This window comes from Sceloporus occidentalis, unplaced genomic scaffold (genome assembly GCF_023333645.1).
Source record: "Sceloporus occidentalis isolate IW3139 unplaced genomic scaffold, rSceOcc1.0.p SCAF_7, whole genome shotgun sequence".
Taxonomy (NCBI): domain Eukaryota; kingdom Metazoa; phylum Chordata; class Lepidosauria; order Squamata; family Phrynosomatidae; genus Sceloporus; species Sceloporus occidentalis.
The window spans coordinates 57,509,743-57,513,406 of record NW_028316987.1 but is presented as its reverse complement, the minus strand read 5'-3'; the positions used below and the strand labels follow the sequence as shown (position 1 = coordinate 57,513,406).

Genomic DNA, 3,664 nt, shown 5'->3' with positions numbered 1-3,664 from the left:
ATTTACAAATGGTCTTGTTTGTGTTGTCACTTTTAATGGTGTTGCATAGTTGGATAAGAAGAGAAATTCTGTAGCGACTATAACTAAATGTTCTAAATAAGGACCACTCTTTCAGAAATTTAAGGACAAGTGATGCATAGATATTTCCCAAGGGATAAGGAAAGCAGCCTTATTTTTAATACAGTATGTTCATAGGGAACATGTTTTCACTTTTTTTTCCATTTCATGTTGGTCAGCAACAGCAGGAGTGTGAATTCGTCAAACTTCCACAACACTGGAGATTTAACCCTGATCATCAATCAAGATGTGAACCTTCATCGTGCTACTGTAATGGGATCACATTTATCCTACAATAAATGCAGAGAAGGGACTTGGAGATGATGGAGACTTCGTCATTAAGTTGTAGCTTAATCAATTCTAATATACAACTTCCTGGTATGATCTTGTTGGAGATATTTTCACCAGCTGTTATCTTTATCTGTAGGAGCCTAACAAACCAGGATGTTTTCTTTAATGTGGATGCAAATGGACTTGATGAAATAAACCTGACATCTTTAGCCTTGGAGGCTGGCCTTTCTTTAGATCTGAATCACAGCAATTCATCCTTTTTTACCTGCAACAGTGATATGGAATCTTTGACTTCTGAATGTTCGGATGTTATTGCCTAGCATATAGCCAGTATTGCTGCACAGACTGTCAAAGAAATTATGGTCAGACTGCAGAATCACTTGTAGACATGTTCCTTGACCACACATAGTCAAAGCACACATCAAAATGCCAAAGCATGACATATGGTTGGAGAAGTCTAGTAAAGGCACAATTAGAAACATAAGCAACATAAATAGAAAAGAAAGCAATTATGAATTATGAGGATTCCATGCACCCTAAATGATATTGTGACCTTACCTGCTGATTCATTTACTAGAATGCTATCAAATTACCACCTAACGGATAAACAACTATTACTCATTTGTAACCTAAGATGAGGAAAAAACACTGCTCAAAACTGCTGATGTAAAATATTACAAAGCTAAGATTATGCGTATCACCCTCCAACACAAAGGGAAAAGCTAAAGAAGGAAAAGGCCCTGTGGAATAAATCAATCAGCAACATAAAACAAAAAATAAATTATCATCGTTGGGACATTTTCAGTGGATTAAGGGACACTTGTTAATCTAAATCAACATACTCTACACTGCTACAGCCATGGCAATGGCAATGTTTTGGCTGTGTCCAGGAGTGGAACTATAACATGAATAAGGCATTTTTTTTTTCAAATAACACAGCAGGTATAAAGATTTTAAAAAGTTACAATGATGTAAATGAGGATTGGGTGGGCTTTTTTAGTTGTTGTGGGTCAAATTTCTATGCAGGACAGTAACTAAAAGGATTTACCTTATCTATTTAGATTATCACAATACACCATATAACTTCTGTACCATTAAATTTCCAAAGTGCACTATTTTAAAAGAAACTGAATCAGCCATTGGCAGATGGCTGTTTTTTGCTAATCTTCACTCCTATGAACCTAGAATTGTTATAAATTTCAGTTCAATATAAAATATTCTCAACTACTACATACATAGTGCTGTGAACACTTGATGCTAAAACAGTTTAGTTTCACCTTCCTTAGAGGTTTTTAAACAGAGGCTGGATGGCCATCTGTCGGGGATGCTTTGATTTAGATTTCCTGCATGGCAGGGGGTTGGACTGGATGGCCCTTACGGTCTTTTCCAACTCCGATTCTATTCTTTCCTGATCTGCATAAGTTACTTATATTTCGCATAAGACATAGAAATTGCACATTTCTTTTGCATAATTTATCACTGTTAAATTCTGAATGTTTAAGCCCTGTGTCCTTGGTACAACAAATCCTCCTCTCATTATGGTTCACAAAGTCAAGGCGAGAGATGAGGCTGAGTGTTATGGCTTGCCTGACATAACCTAGCTGATTTCCAGCCAAATGGAACTGCATTCTAAGGCTTCAGATTGGGATCTTATTTGTGATAAAACAATCCTGAACAATTTAGTACACTTGATTGGGGGGGGGGGGGGAGGGAAATAAACCTCATACTCATTAGATGTACAATTAGTTTAACCATACACAGCACTGAACCAGAAAAAAATTTGCAATTGTGGCCTAAATGCCCTAAAGGCACCAGATTCCATCTGATCTTGGAAGCTAAGCAGGGTTCAATTCTGGTCAGTACCTAGATGTGAGCACCAATATTAGGGGCTATAGCAAAACTACCTGAGTATTCCTTAGTCATGGGGTGACCACACAACAGGCAACTTGGAGGTGCACACACACAAACAAATCAGAAAACACCATTCCAGTCTTTCGCCTTCTGAAGACTATTCAGCAACTTGACAATGTGTTGATCAAATCTTCTGACCAGCTGCCAGTACCTATAACTGGTAATGTTTTCTACTTCAAAGCTGAGAACCTTCACAAGGAGTAACTTGGCTGACTTTTGGGGAGCTTCACCTTTCAGTAAGACCAGAACCTGCTTCCCAGGCTTCCAAGCAGAGAATGCAGTATGTCCTTGTGGGCATCTCTGAAAAGGAGCCAGTGTGGCAGTGGTGTTTGAAGACTGAGGATTCAACTCCCTACCTGGATGACCTTAGACAAGTTGCATGCTCTCAGCCTTAGGGGAAGGCAATGGCAAAACCTCTCAACAAATCTTGAAGGCACACAACAGAGCATCTTACACTTGAAACTGGTTGCTTGGGAAAATGCTTTATGAAGATCTGACAGTTCATCAGCTAATTTGTCCTCAATATAGGAATCCAGCATCCACATCAAAATTGTTTCTTTGCATTTGAGGGCTAGATACAAGTGTCTTATGTTGAACAATTAAGCGCAGAATGTTTTAGTCATGTTAATAATCAACATTCACCCTGCCATGCCTTCTAGAAATAGTGGCATACTACCATGTTTGAAATGTCTTTTTTCTGTATGAAGTGTTACCTTCTAGTGGAATTTATTAGAGTGCATCCTCTCAAACAGGTTCTACATTTGGTTCACCAAAGCCAGGTTCATGGTTTTGCTTTTGAACAGGATGGATCCTCATTATGGAAAAATGACATATCCTCTAATAATTTGGCTATGTACTTTATTGGGGGCTTTTGTTCACACATGAAACCATAGTATGTAAAACTACAAAAATGCTGGTATTTCCCAGTAGTATCAGAAGTGATATTTCTGATATGGGTGACTGACCCTTGAACAAAAAGCTCTTCCCATAATTGTACTGTACCTCCTTTCCCAGCAGTATTATCATGTGTATTGGATGCAAATTACTAGTGAGACCTATAACAAAATGCTGCAGTGCAGGGTACTTCTGTAAAGCATGCCATCCTCTTATACCTTCTTCCAGGATACTCCATTCCTGTTACTCTTGCCTCTAAACACACAGTGACCCTTAGCAAACACCTATGAAGTGAGGTGCTTTAGGTTTTTCTTCCCAAATAACAATCAAGCACGGTTTGGTTTTGCAACGGTATAGCCAGAAATTTGAGTTCACTGTTAGCATGTATGGTATCATAAAAGTGAGTGTTTGCATTGTTGAAGACTTACTTCAGAAAACACATACATTTACAGTGGCATGGAAGAATTATGGATTAACTGCAATGTATGCCAAAAGGTTATCAGACTAGGAA

General features: G+C 38.3%; 1 pseudogene; it reads left to right on the top strand.

Moving 5' to 3' along the window:
• Positions 1-225: 225 nt before the first annotated feature.
• Positions 226-1,257, top strand: LOC149309792 (nuclear factor erythroid 2-related factor 3-like; annotated as a pseudogene).
• The last annotated feature ends 2,407 nt before the right edge of the window (positions 1,258-3,664 follow it).